Source organism: Hylobates moloch, unplaced genomic scaffold (genome assembly GCF_009828535.3).
Source record: "Hylobates moloch isolate HMO894 unplaced genomic scaffold, HMol_V3 SCAFFOLD_6, whole genome shotgun sequence".
NCBI lineage: Eukaryota > Metazoa > Chordata > Mammalia > Primates > Hylobatidae > Hylobates > Hylobates moloch.
The window spans coordinates 69,484,459-69,498,882 of NW_026652281.1; the positions used below are offsets into that span (position 1 = coordinate 69,484,459).

Here is a 14,424-nt window from a genome sequence, read left to right on the forward strand (position 1 = left end):
ACCCTCCAAGTCCTCTGGCTTCTCTTCTTTCTCCAGCACGTTTGCAGATGGCCTAATGAGAATGCAGCCAACGTAGAGGATTTTATCCTGTGTGCAGCCCACCCTAGAGACTGTGCATGAGAAGCTGGAATGATTTCTTTCCCTTCTAGTGCCGTTGAATTCACTGGTGGTATAAATTTGCTACACAGACATGGTTTATAGTCTTATTAGATTTACTCGTTATTAGTTTGTTCTTAAAGAATAAACAGCTCCTTTTGGGGGAGGCTGCCTAACTTACAGGGACCCTTCACCATCAATATTAATTACACACAAACATGAGAGTAATTCACATTGCTAGGAGAATTTCCCCTGGACAGAGGAATTCAGTGAGTGGGCCATGTCTGTACATTCTTGGTACTGTCTGCTCTGGGACCTGCCTTCTCAACTGTGAACATGGCTGAATCATCTCAGCTTAGTAAATCTCAAGGCAAACCAAATCATTCCTTCGAGAAAAGACATTTTTTTTTTTTTTTTTCTTTTTTATTATACTTTAGGGTTTTAGGGTACATGTGCACAATGTGACAATGTGCAGGTTTGTTACATATGTATCCATGTGCCATGTTGATTTCCTGCACCCATTAACTCGTCCTTTAGCATTAGGTGTATCTCCTAATGCTGTCCTTCCCCCCTCCCCCCACCCCACAACAGTCCCCGGAGTGTGATGTTCCCCTTCCTGTGTCCATGAGTTCTCATTGTTCAATTCCCACCTATGAGTGAGAACATGCGGTGTTTGGTTTTTTGTCCTTGCGATAGTTTACTGAGAATGATGTTTTCCAGTTTCATCCATGTCCCTACAAAGGACATGAACTCATCATTTTTTATGGCTGCATAGTATTCCATGGTGTATATGTGCCACATTTTCTTAATCCAGTCTATTGTTGTTGGACATTTGGGTTGGTTCCAACTCTTTGCCTTTGTGAATAGTGCCGCAATAAACATACGTGTGCATGTGTCTTTATAGCAGCATGATTTATAGTCCTTTGGGTATATACCCAGTAATGGGATGGCTGGGTCAAATGGTATTTCTAGTTCTAGATCCCTGAGGAATCGCCACACTGACTTCCACAATGGTTGAACTAGTTTATAGTCTCACCAACAGTGTAAAAGTGTTCCTATTTCTCCATATCCTCTCCAGCACCTGTTGTTTCCTGATTTTTTAATGATGGCCATTCTAACTGGTGTGAGGTGGTATCTCACTGAAACTTCCACACTTCTTAATCTCTGCACAAACCTGCCCCCATGGTAGCCATCAAGATAATCTTGAATCAATTTAAAAATGGACATAAAAATTAGAATTTTAAAACTTGTGATTTATTTTTCCCCCAGAATTATTTGGGTCCAGGGCAGTGGCTTCCAAAGTGTTTGTTTCAACAGTGAGTGCTTTCTTCAAAATTTTAAGTCAAATTCTAACATGGGGGGAAAAAAGATAAAAGCAGAGACAGGCTGTGCAGGAGCTCTGCTCACTTCCTCCTCTGCCCTAACCAGTGAAATTTACAGGTCCCTCTGTTGAGAGACCCCCTCTGCAGAGATACCTCCAACATGCCCTTCCCTGCTGTTTCAGCAGTTGAGTGTGTTGGCCTCAACTTCCCTGACCAACTCTTCTAAGTGGGGCAGCCGTAGTGACGCTTGTTTCCCTGCCATTCACTTGGGGTGATTATTTTTAGCTAAGCTATAGTTAGTTGCAAACTTAAAAGCTAACCACCTAAGCCAACCAGTATTTTTTTCTGTCTTAAAATTGGACCTTTACATTTAAGTTATCCTTTCAGTTTAGCTCAAATGCCACATTTGTCACTACTTTTTAGTCTGTGCTAAGAAGTTTTTCTCCTCGTGGATTGGGTTTAAGGCTGTCGCTATAGTGCTTGCACCCACCATGGTAGACAATTCTGTTCATGGATCTTGTAGAAATGAGTTTTTTCCTTGTATGCCCCATTCCAGGAAATTGAGTTCCTGCCTGTTTTCTCTTCCCCACTAGATAATAAGAAGCAATGCAGTGTTATTTCACACTGTAGGTCTTGGGTGCCCAAGCCTTTTTGGGACCCAAGTTGCACAGCAGGACCGGGTGAACGAGCATGATGGCCTGAGCTCCACCTCGTGTCAGCTCAGCAGCAGCATTAGATTCTCATAGGAACACAAACCCTATTGTGAACTGTGCGTGCAAGGAATCTAAGTTGCATGCTCCTTATGAGAATCTAATGCCTGATGATCTAAGGTGGAACAGTTTCATCCCGAAACCATCTCTCCCTTACCCACTGCCCATAGAAAAATTGTATTCTAGGAAACAGGTCCCTGGTGGCAAAAAGGTTGTGGACTGCTGCTGTAGATAATGCAGGAGTATCTATTAAACTCCATATCTGTTAAACAGAGTATCTGTTAAACTCTGAACAACTCTTGAGTAACTCCTAGCCCTACAAAAGAAAAACACAGCCTGGTGTAGATGTTCAATTTTTAGGTCCATGCTGTGCCCAAATACTTGTCATTTGGCAGTGAAAGTGGTCTTTCGCAGTCTTACAATGTCCTCATATATTTAGTTAGTGTATATATATATATATACATACACATACATACATATGTATATATATATATACATACACATACATACATATGTATATATACATATATATATGGTGTACTTTGTAGAGTTATTTGGCTGAGCCGTGAAGAGATAGCTCAGATATTTCATATGCACTAACTCCTTTAATACATACATCCCTCTGAAGTAGATGCTATTTTTTCTTTTTACTATATAGTAGCCAGCTCTTTCCTTACTTACTTCACATGCTTTTCTAGGGGTAATCTCACTCTTATCTATGACTTCAGTCACCTCCTATATGTTGGCAGTTTTCCAAACTGTATTGCCTGTGCTACTGGAATCCCCCCACCTGTTTGCCCAGCGAGGTACTTCAAACCTCAAAAGCTTCAACAGAGCAAAATGTCCTTTCTATCTCGTCTGATCTCCTTTTCCCCCAGCATTTGGTCAAGACATTATCATTTGCCCACGCGTGTATTCATCAGCTGATATTTACTGAGAGAGTGCGTTATTTTTCAGGCACTATTACTGGTGTTAGGGATCTATATATCACAGACCAAAACTGATTAAAAGCCTTGTCTTCAGGGAGCTTACATCCTGGTGGGTAGGCAACTGACTTAAAAATTCAGAACCAACCCAAATGTCCAACAACGATAGACTGGATTAAGAAAATGTGGCACATATACACCATGGAATACTATGCAGCCATAAAAAATGATGAGTTCATGTCCTTTGTAGGGACATGGATGAAACTGGAAAACATCATTCTCAGTAAACTGTCACAAGGACAAAAAACCAAACACCGCATGTTCTCACTCATAGGTGGGAATTGAACAATGAGAACTCATGGACACAGGAAGGGGAACATCACACTCCGGGGACTGTTGTGGGGTTGGGGGAGGGGGGAGGGACAGCATTAGGAGATATACCTAATGCTAAATGACGAGTTAATGGGTGAAGGAAATCAACATGGCACATGGATACATATGTAACAAACCTGCACATTGTGCACATGTACCCTAAAACCCTAAAGTATAATAAAAAAAAAAAATTCAGATCTATTTCTGTACTTACCTAGCTAGACATTTCTGTCTCTGTGTATCCACCTTATCCATCCATATGATGGGTGCCAGTTAGTGGTGAGAGCCTTGGACAGGCAGTGCTGGAGGCACAGAGGGGTGTGTTGCACTTTTAGCGAGGATGGTCAGGGAAGGAGGTAATGTTTGCATGGAGATTTGAATGAAGCAAGGGATGAGTTTGAATATCTGTGATTCTGGGGGGCCTTCCTCACCCTCTGTTAGTCCTTCCCAGTCAAGGACTGTTTTGGTCATTTTTGGGTGTCACCTCAAGCCACAGTTTGTAAATGTGAGCCATGAGATGAGTGGATGGACTTGAAACAGGGAGTTAGACAAGTGAACAATTATTAGTATGGTGGATGTGGCCCCTACCATTCTCTGAGCTGCGTGAGCTCAGAGAAGGGCGGCATAGAGAGGGCAGAGGTGAGGGTGGGTTCAGAGAAGGCTGCTTGGAAGATGACACTGAAGTTGGGTCTTCAGCAGAGTGTCATGCATGGAGTTGGGAAGGATATAGAGGCAAAATAGTTACAGAGGCAGATGCCCTGGGCCTCAAATCTGAGGTTTGCAGAATGCAGCATCGAGTTCAGGGTCCACACAGGCCAAAAAAGGAGAGGAGCACAACACCATGACCTGTGATGGGCAGTGTGCAGCAAACTCCAGGACAGATGAGCTGGGGACGGGTGTGTTTTAAGAGGACAATTTCCATTTACCTGATTTTGAGTGCTGCCTTTGGAAAAGGAAAGATGCGAGAAGGAACCGGAGGCTTTTCTACCTTCTCTTTCTAGATGCCTCCATGAGAGTGTTCCTTCCCTACATCTCCCTTACTCTGTGTCTTGTCTTCTAGTTTTAATCTTGGCATCTGCTTTTCAGAAACATTGGTCTGTTATTACTTAAAGCTTATGCCTAGATTTGGAATGCAGACCACTAAGAACTGTCAGGCAGAGAAAGTGCTTGTCAGCACTTACAGCCCGAGTTATTCACTGCGGCCACCTGTTTGCCTGGCCTATTCCCCAAGTGTGCTGCACTCACCTCTCTGCCTGTAATGCCCTGTGTCTGTGGATCTTAAATAACCTATTCTGGAACAAGTAGGATATTTGATGAGGTTTGCACATTGCTCGTGCTCAACACTATTCACAGTAGTTTCTGTCTTGCAAAATGATCATATATATGTGTGTGTGTGTGTATATATATATAGAATATATATATTCATTGAAAATATATATATATTCATTGAAAAATATATATATATATATTTTCAATGTTAAAAGCAAGACGATTGAGTAATTGTCATCTGGAGGAGGGTTTCTCAGAATTGCCTATACACACTTGCTCCCCTGTCGCTCTCCTTCATCACTCATAGTCTAGGGCTATTCTACAATAGAAGGAGTTCACAGAGGTGGGTCCAGACACTGGTGTTTTGGAAACACACCCACTGGAGGATCCCCCCTGCCTTGGACAGCGTCACTGCTACTGTGTGCTCCATTGCTGCCTGCGATTCCTCCTTGCCTCCTGCGCTTCCTTCTCATGCTGGAATTCCTGCTGTCATGTTTGCCTGATGATTTTCTCTACTCTCGTTAACCCAGTATTTCTTTCTTCTACATAGCCTGACTTTTCTAAAGACTATCTGTAGGGAATGTTCATAGGGCAATGATCCTTTTGTTTATTCAGTAAACATTTATGAATTGTCTGCTCTATGTCATGCCCTGTGTTGAGTGCAAGAGATACTGAAAGGAGTAAGCTAGAATTAATTTTGTTCTCAAGGACCTTGTCCCATAGATTTATAACTAAATATTGGGCAAGAGGTAAGAATTATGTGAATGAACATGGTCCTAGCATTGTGGGAATAACAATAGCAGTGTTTTGATGTGCACACCTGGCATGTTAAAAAGCAATATAATTGAATATGACTTGTGGCTGGCACGTTATAGGCTATTCTGTTGTACCTAGATATTTAAAAACATACTCTCTAACAGCTTCACGTTGATGGGATAATGTTTGAATCAAGCAATTTCTCCTTCCTTAAGAGAAGAAGGAACTTTTCCTGATTAGCAACGTTTGGCTCAGAGTCCGTGAGGTCTTTGGAAACTTGAACCTCAGTCTTTCACCACTGTGGTTGAGTGGCAGGGCCGGCATTGTTGGGGTTCAGGTTCCCAGCGTCTCACATGCGTTTAACACAGTCCAGCCTTTGGCAAGCTGCCACTCTCTGTGCTTGGTAGATGGTTCATGAAACTCGACACTCTCATGTCTTTCCTTGAAAATCTTGCAAGGTTCAGCAATCCTTCAGTGGCTGACCCAGTTCTGTTAAACTCCCGTTGTCAGACACAATTGTGAGGTTGTCCTGGACCTGTTGTCAGAGAATGCATTTCAGGCTTTAACAAAAAGTTGCCACCAGCCTAGTTCTGGAGCAACGATTAATGCTTTGGCTGCAGAAATGGGGAGTGCTCTTTGTGCATAGTATGCGGCCACAGACTCCTCTTAAAATGTGGACAGACTTCCCCGAGCATTTGTTGTATCAGTAGAGCACAGTAAAGTAGGATTTGGACAATTATTCCTTTAGTTGACTCATGTAAATAGAGCCTTAGAGAGTGTGTCTACTGAAAATATAATGAGCTTTTCCTAGTCAGGTAGAAGGGATGGTTTTGTGAGAGTAGCAGAGCTCTTACTGTATTTTTGTTTTAGCTAATCTTGCTTTGGTATTTGCCTCGGTGCTTCAAGTCTTTGGGGCCCATCCTTGCCCCTGTTCTTAATATGGGGAGATGATACTTAATAAGAATGATGGTGGCAGGCATCTTATGTTGGTTGTTGCAGTATTGCCTAGCTGGAAATACACTGGCCTGCCTGGGGGATCAGAAGTCCTAGATTCAAGCCCGTATTCTAGCATTTACTAATGGTGTGATTTAGCTTAAATGGCTCAAATTCCTGGTTTATAAAATGGGGATAGTAAAGATGTCTCTCCCCACCCACACTCCGGCCCCCTTTTAGTAATAGTGCCTATAAAATGAGAAAATGAATTGCAGAGTGTCCTGTGATACACAGTGCTCTGCCATGAAGCTCCCATTCTTGCCGTGGATGGGCATAGACCTCAGGTCTCAGGGAAGGATTGTGAGAGGACAATTGCTGAGACTTTCCCCCTCTGTGGCCTCTGTGGTCCTGATCTACTGTTTCTTAACCCACCCCAGAGGCAACCTGGACCACCTTGGGGCAACTCTGTTTATTACAAAGTTCTTTCTTCATTCAGCTGAAATTCACCCCTGTCATTTCCAAGGTAATTTTCACTCCTTGGTTCTAGTTTTACAGAGTAACATGAAGCAATTCAAATCAGTGCACTTCACGTCTTAGCAATCTGTAACTGAGAAAGGGGTCTTACAACTCTGCTTCCTGTTTTTGGCAATTCAATTCAATAAATAAGTGCTGGTGCCCATCACGTGGGGGCCGTGTTCTCTGTGTGGCACTAAAGGCAGCTATTGTTTCTCCTGACATCCGGAAGTGTAACAGAAGGGCATGCAGCCCAAATGGAGATGAATGGGAAGTGAAGACTTTTTAACTCCTTAATGTACAAAAACACAGTAGTTTTAATTTTATTTAGAATGTTTGTTGGAATAAACAGTGCCTACTTTGATTGGACTGTAAGTGGCCAAGCAGACTAATAATATACATATATACAGATAAAGACCAATATTTACATGAACCCATGTGTTTAACAACCAATAAGTGAATAAAAACCCATATTTGCATTTAGGAAAATGAAAAAAAGGTGACCTGGCAGTGTGAGAATACCTTTGTATGTGCTCTAATTGATGTTCTTATCGTCAGCACATCCCATGAGAGGATCCTGAAGTGTCTTCTCAGTGATTAGACGAACCACACTCTTTACACTGAGTTTTACACGTTGATTTATAGAATCCAAGACAAAAATGAGCAAATGAAAAAGCAGTACAGCCTTAGCAGTAGGTGCCCCTAGCAGTTTTGACCCCTGACTGGCTGCGTGCCTTTGAGGAAGCCAGCCCTTCTTCCTCAGGAATTTGTTTCCCTCATAGTTAAAATGAGGCCAAAATTTTCTCTCCTGCTTGCATTATATAGTTGTTAGGATAAAATGTGATCGTGTATATGGATTTGAATATTAACACCATTTCTTGCAAGCCATGTAACTTTTGGTTAAGGTTAAGTTTCTTTTTGCTTGCTTCCTCATCTTTAAAATGGGATAATACTGGTAGCTACTTCAGGGGTTTTGTGAAAGCAAATGAGTTAATTCACAAAAATTGGTTTTCAGAAACATTGGTCTCGTTACTTCATAAACTTTAAGTAATAACAGACCAATGTTTCTAAAAAACAGATGCCAAGATGAAAACTAGAAATAAAGACACTGTTCTAATACATAGAACAATGCCTGACAGTCCTGATATATTAACTTTTTAGGTGAATGTTTGAAGTCTCTGTGACTTAGAATATTTTTAGTATACTGTATTTTTGAAATAGCATATTAAAAAAAAATGAAAATCACACCCTGTAAACTAACCAAACCCAGAACAGAACTGTCATGTTTTTATCTTCTTGATTAGTTTGGTGGTTTCACAAGATATTACTTCTTTGTCAGAAAAGCTTAATCATGATACTAAGAACCTATTCCTAAATGCCTTTTATCTTCAAAGCTTTGGGTCAAATTAATTGATTCTAGAAAATGCTTTTTACTGTCAGTGTGAATTTGGAAAGCTTTAGGTGGGAACTGGGATACAATTCTGCCTTTTCTATTACTGTTAGGGTCTTGACTGTCTTAACTGTCCAGAGCTTTGCTTGGTTTATATGTAAAAAAAAGGAGATTTTAAAAAATGTTATCTTTGAATTTTGAACAGTACCAAGGTCGAAGTGACTCATTTTGTTGTGACTCATTTAGCTTTTAGAAATAAGGAAATGTTGATCAAGAACTCCACTTATAACAGACCCATTCATAATAATCCTAATGGCATATTTCACAGAAGTCATTTCCAGATAAAAATACTGATCATGACTTCCCCTAAAGGGTAAAATAAAATTGTGGGAAATGTTTAGAATTTAGCAAGTAATTAGGTTAACAAAGAACCATTTTTAAAAAGTCATCGTGATGTTCCCCTTCCTGTTGTGGGGTGGGGGGAGGGGGGAGGGACAGCATTAGGAGATACACCTAATGCTAAATGACGAGTTAATGGGTGCGGGAAATCAACATGGCACATGGATACATATGTAACAAACCTGCACATTGTGCACATGTACCCTAAAACCCTAAAGTATAAAAAAAAAAAAAAAAAAAAGTCATCGTTCCGCCGGGCGCAGTGGCTCACACCTGTAATCCCAGCACTTTGGGAGGCCGGTGTGGGCGGATCACTTGAGGTCAGGAGTTCAAGACCAGCCTGGCCAACATGCTGAAACCCCGTCTCTACTAAAAATACAAAAATTAGCCGGGGGTGGTGGCACATGCCTGTAATCCCAGCTACTCGAGAGGCTGAGGCAGGAGAAGTGCTTGAACCCAGGAGGTGGAGGTTGCAGTGAGCCGAGATCACGCCATTGTACTTCCTGGGTGACAGGGAGACTCTGTCTCAAAAAAAAAAAAAAGTCATCGTTTCCTTAACTATTATAACAAAGGACTTTATGAATTCAGAATTCTTTTGTATATTTTTATTAAAAGTGAAACCCAATGACTGTTGTCCAGTATCTTCAAGTTTATTACTAAACTACAATGACGTATTTAGATAGAGGAGCCTTTGCGCCACCGTTGGCTTTTCAACCTCAGGTACACTTTGGATTAACACTGGTGCTGCTGTTATTAAGCTACTTACCTACGTGTAAGTGTGGACATTCATAGCTTGATATTACAGATTTTGATTGTTAGCCCATGGCTGTATTTGAAAATTTGATTATAGAAAATAAGCATGTGGACTTCTTGTTTTCTTGCTTATCAGTGGAATTGAGGCTGCTGAATGTTTTCTGCTTAGTTTACCTTATGTGGAATTATACATATTTATACACCCCAATTAAATTTTTAATATCTCATGAACTCAAAATGCTTTTTTCCTAAATATTTACTCATATACAATGTTACCTTGTAGTCCTAAATAACATAATCCTAATCATTTTTAAATGAAGAAATTACTTTTAAATGTGCAAAAAGAAAAAGCTAATTGGCTAGTCATCTCCTAGCCAATTTCTTTTAGAGTTTGCATTAAGGAATATGTGGTTTCTATCTGGGGAGGTGATGAATAGGCTTTGTAGAGTGGAAGAGATTCTTTTAAGAGCAAGATTATCTGATAGGAGGAAAAAGGCGTGTTTGGAAACCCTGGATCCTGTGGTATTGAGGAAGGTTCTTTACTTCTTTTAACATCAGTTTCCCCATCTGTTAATGGGTATCTTTGTGTAGAAAGGTTGTAATATGTTCCTATGACAGTCCCAGGTACATGATAGATTTTCAACAAATGGTAATTGTGACATTTTATGTTAGAAATTTGTTCCATTTATGTTTAATATTTCAAAGCAATGCTGAAGAGATATTTGAGGATTCTCTGTTTTGTGAATGTATTAGTAGGCTTATAATTTTCTAAAGGTTCCCTAAAGACCTTGAGACCACCAAAAGGAATCCTTGATTTCTAAATAAACTAATCATTAAATACGTTCTTACTTTTCAACTTTTCTTTTTACTATGTTAGGGTTTTTCTAAAAATGGCCCTTTTTCCACTTTCCCAGTCTTGACATCTTTGTGAATTTAGCTTTAGAACATTAACCAGCGTAACTGAAAAGGATATAAAGTGCTGCTAGGATAGTTTCTTCAGTCACAATTTTGTATTTTATTTCTTAATTTGTTTCTGGATTTTTGAGCCTTTTTATGGTCATTCATAAAGTGTCCTCCAGGACACAAGTTGTATTTTTAAGTTGGTCCCTTGTGAGGGGAAAGGAAAGAATGTGATTAGGTACATGTTCACAGGCTGGACATTCCCCTCTGGCCTTTTACTTTTTCTGGTTCATCAGTGGTTTGGACCCTGTGTTCGTGTGTCGGTGTTCCTGTGGGGGAGTGGCCGTGTTCTAATGCAAGTTGAACTGTGTGCTGCCTGGGGACCAATATTTGAAACGTCACATATTTTAATGAGATATAAAATTGCATGCTAAGTCTTCTTTGTGTTTATGTGTTTTTAAAATCTAACTCTTTGTTCAATTTGTTTTTCCAGGTGGCATTTTTCTGAAGTTGTTCATTAAGACTTGCCAGCATTCCTACAGATATAAATAGGTAAGTAAATGAAATCAGATGACCTTATTGTTGGTGATTGTTTGGAAACAATTTTCCAGCGAATGGCAACTTCTTGAAAAAGATGCAGTGTTTCAAACTTTTGAACCCTGTGTGGTCAGCACTAATTTTTTTAAGGCTAGAAACATCACTTGGATCAGCATACATAAATGTTATAAACAACCCTGTGAAGTTTCATAAATGATATTGAATTTAATGCTATAATTGCCACATTTCAATTCTGACATGCTTTGTTTGTCACCATTCATACCCAAGTTTCAGAGCTATTTATAATAGGCATAGCTGAATTTGTCTTTCCTTTCGAGCTTCTCTGTGGACCATTTCATCATTTTTATCATTTCTCTCAGAGAAAGTAGAGATAGCCGATTAAAAATACCCAATTTTATTACTCAGTGATATCTCATATGGAAGGATTATGGGAATAAAAGTTAAAAACAGTTGACTAATAGGTGATTTATGATTAATTCTACAGGTTCTAATTTATAAAGGTCACTTTTTGAAAATAATGATGATAATAGAGGTTGAGTAATCTTGTACAATACACATTTAAGCAAATCCAGGCAGTACATAGTCAAATAATTGTTCCAAAAGACTTTGATGCAGCCCTGCTTCTCCCAAGGGAGAGGCCTATTCAGCCAGGTCCTCTCAGGTCTTATTATAAACTGGAGGTTCGGCTCAGCCCAAAGAAGCCAGCTCAAGGTATGGATTTGGGACTGACTGACACCCTTTTCAGGAGGGTCTGCCATCTTGAGGGGATTTGCACACAGCATTTTCACAGATACAGTCTCATTTGTAGAAAAGTCTTTTAGCTTGCAGATTCTAGGGAAGGAAAAATTGCTCTTATGTTATGAAATGAACTGGTGACTCCTCAAATGTTAAGTTGTTCTAACAACTTCTATTGCTTAGGTTAGGAAGCTTGAGGTTTTTGTTGTTGTTGTTAAACGGGAATTGTAAATACTTGTGTGTTACGAAATTATTTGAGAAGAATTCCTTCTCATAGGAATGCCAGGGCTGACCTGAGACAGGTGGTGTCCTGAGCAGGTTAATCATTGGCACCTTATCAAACTGATAATCTTTTTTTTTTTTTTTTTTTTTTTGAAGTGGAGTCTGGCTCTGTCACCCAGGCTGGAGTGCACTGGCGTGATCTCGGCTCACTGCAACCTCCACCTCCTGGATTCAAGCAATTCTCCTGGCTCAGCCTCCTGAGTACAGTAGCTGGGACTACAGGCGTGCACCACTACACCTGGCTAGTTTTTGTATTTTTAGTAGAAACGGGGTTTCACCATGTTGGCCAGGCTGGTCTTGAACTCCTGACCTCAAGTGATCTGCCCACCTCAGCCTCCCAAAGTGCTAGGATTACAGGCGTGAGTCACCACGGTCAGCCCAAACTGATAATCTTTATCTACTCCATATTTATTTAGTGGAGGTGGGAGAAATTAATTTTCTATTAATAAAAGTTATTAATAAAAATATATACCTTTGCCTGTATGTTGAAATTAAGGAGCTTATTACATGTGATTTTCTGAACCAGTTGCTCATAAACCTGTTTAAAATTTGGCTAATAATACTGCCATGTGCTGTTCAGATGCAAAATTTCAGATGCTTGTCAGCTAGATGACATTGGGGTTGGTAGTGAGGTCTGGTTTTTGCTCATAGAGTTCTACAACTGCAGATATTCTGATTGGAGGCAGGCCTGTGCTCAGGAGGGGCATTTATTTCTACTCCCAGGCACTGTCTGCCTGAGTGGAAACAGGAGCGATTTTCATTTTACCTGTTATTTAAGGAGCTGCATGTGAAAACCCGAGTGAAGAGGCCCTTCACTTCTCATGTGTTTCCCAGTAATGGCTTAGTCCCCACTTTGTGGGTTGTCACCCTGGTCACTGCCAGACTGGCCTGTTTAATCCTGCTCTGGGGAAAAGCCAATTTCATTCTGCCAACGCCTTCAGGATCCAGGTGGTGTGTTGCCTTGAAATGCCCGCCTCTGAATACTTAACCTAATAAAACCAGCCTTCTCTGTGTCTTTTTTTTTAAAGTTGTGAATTCATCCCACAGAAATACAATAACACTTTATCAAGTCAGACAAACACAAGAACAGACATTCTGAATTAATTGTGTCTGAATTGCAGAGCAGTCTGATCCTGCTTCCTTTCTTTCTTTTTTTTTGTTTTTTTGAGGTGGAATCTCACTCTGTCGCTCAGGCTGGAGTGCAGTGATGTGATCTTGGTTCACTGCAGCCTCCGCCTCCCCAGTTCAAGCAATTCTGCTGCCTCAGCCTCCCAAGTAGCTGGGGTTACAGGCATCTGCCACCATGCCCAGCTAATTTTTGTATTTTTAGCAGAGACTAGGTTTCGCCATGTTGGTGATCTTGCTTTCTGTTATGTAGTCGGTCGCATTATATGACCTTGGTGGAAGGTTTCTTTTGAGCGAAGAGCACAGTTGCAGTCTGGGGCGAGCCTTGATGTCAGGTGGTCCTTGGCAGAGGTTCCATCTCTGTGGACACAGACCTGGATTGGGACCCTAGCTGTGGTACCAGCAGGCTCTGTGACCTAGGGCACTTTTCATTAGCATGCAGAATTCTCATCTCTACTCATGGATAATCCCTTCTTCCCAAAGTGATGGGAAGATTGACCAACAAAAAGATGGGAATGGGTGTGATATGTAGTAAACGGCAGGTATTCCTCTGCCTGTTCCCTGGCACTGGGTATCGTGGAAAGAGCATAGGATGTGGAGTCTGAGGGGTTGCTCTGCCAGGCTCTTGCTGTGCCTCTTTGGGGGAATCTCTTAACACCTGTGCCTCACTGGCAACGTGGCAAGGGTAATACCTGCTCAGTTTTGCCTGTCTATTCCATGAGAATTGTGAGAAGGCTTTGAAAAGTGTGAATTTAGGGTGGATGATTAGCATAAGGGGCCTCTCCTAGGCATGCTTTTTAATAATCCAGACTCTCTGGGATTAAATCCCTGCTCTAACCACTTATAATTAGGTGAATGTCCTCGAGCAAATGACTGTCACCCTGTCTGGTTCTCACCTATCTCGCCTGATTGCTCTGAGAGTAAATGATGTACTGTTTGAAGACTGGGGCATACAGAACTAGCACCCTAATGAATCTCAGTAAACATGCTCGTAAATTCACTAAGACAAAAGAAGGGAGGTAGAGAATCAGACATGAAAAAATATCCACAGTTTTAAAACCCCTCATGTTTGAACCGTGTCTTGTTGAGCTACCTTTTATCATGTTATGCAAGTTTGGACCAGGGAAGATGATCTGAATAAACTGGGGATGACCCCACAAGGTGGGACTCCCTCATGGGCAAATGCAGCACTGGGATTTGGTCTTCCTGGGTTCTCTTCACAAGTGAACTGGGGACAGGTCTCTTCCCATCTAGGGGAATTCTAGCCGAAGGGGCAAAGTGAAAGCGCTATACCTGCACCATCCGATACGGTAGAGTCTCCACGTTAGCATCTCCCCGTGTGGCTGCTGAGCACTTGACATATGGCTAGTGCGACTGAGGTACTG

The 14,424-nt window shown here is 41.0% G+C and overlaps 1 protein-coding gene across 6 annotated transcripts in view; it reads left to right on the forward strand.

Moving 5' to 3' along the window:
- The window catches only part of LHFPL2 (LHFPL tetraspan subfamily member 2), a 229,490-nt gene that overhangs the window by 132,675 nt on the left and 82,391 nt on the right, over nucleotides 1-14,424 (forward strand). For 5 of the 6 annotated variants that reach the window (XM_058440772.1, XM_032156989.2, XM_032156992.2 and 2 more), the window contains one exon: nucleotides 10,833-10,891. The gene's annotated coding sequence lies outside the window, so the exon portion shown is untranslated. Of the gene's footprint in view, nucleotides 1-10,832; nucleotides 10,892-12,010; nucleotides 12,521-14,424 lie in introns of those variants that run through there. The other variant, XR_004248737.2, reaches the window with a different exon arrangement.